We start from the raw sequence: 985 nt of genomic DNA, 5'->3' as shown, positions 1-985 counted from the left end.
ATCAAACAAAAAGTATGGTATCGTTAGTGTTCAGCTGCAGATCATCAAAAGATATATTGAAAACTGATATCATCTCATTTTGGGCAAAATGCAGATGAGACTGACTTGCAATTCATGGCAGCATAGTTGATTGAAACTTATCTTTATTTAATTCAAACAACTGTTTAGTTTGTATCAAGCTTATATTTGGTTGAAATGAAATGAAGGATTTGTTTAAATTTACATAGAAAGTTTCAGCCGTCAAAAAAAATTGTTTGTTTGTTGCGAACATATATTTGTACTTTATTTCAACAAAGTACAAAGCAAATATAAAAAATACCTACATTTCTAGTTTATTTTGAACTTCATGTTTTGTTAAAGTAAAGTGTAAATTTATTTGTGTAAATTTTATTACGTAAATTTGGTTGAAGCAACCTAACATTTGGTCGTGTTCACCAATATTTTTTCTCCGTGATAGGTATTTTGAAAAATTTTCGATAGCAGCAAAAAATTGTGTACAGCACGAGAGTACGATGTGCACTGATCGTGCAAGTTTGGCAAGGTTTGTTCATTGTATTGTCGGAGCCATCACCTTCACTGGACCTTTTATGTCTCTGTCATTTGCGCCATTCAGGTGTTCATATTGTGCTGCTTCCACCTTTCTCGCATTCAGATGTTATTATGTTACTGTCCTCATTCCTGCTCATTTCAGTTCACGGTTCGAAATTTTGAGTGATGGATATAGTTTCTGGTAGAATCTGCATGTTTCATGAGAACGGTACAGCAGCTCTACCGTTTCTTTCCCGTGATGTTCTTTCTTCCAGGCGTATCCATGTCAATCTGGCATCGGTACTGTATACTGTTGATGACGGACAATTTTTGGTGTAGTTTTGTTATCTAATGGCTAGATTCTAATATCGAATACACTGAAGGTTCCGTCCATCAATCAATACATGGTCGATTTTAGATTCTGCTTGCTGTAGTAATCTCCTGTATCTTATGGTTA

This window comes from Aedes aegypti, chromosome 1 (assembly GCF_002204515.2).
Source record: "Aedes aegypti strain LVP_AGWG chromosome 1, AaegL5.0 Primary Assembly, whole genome shotgun sequence".
NCBI lineage: Eukaryota > Metazoa > Arthropoda > Insecta > Diptera > Culicidae > Aedes > Aedes aegypti.
This window is presented reverse-complemented; position numbering follows the sequence as displayed.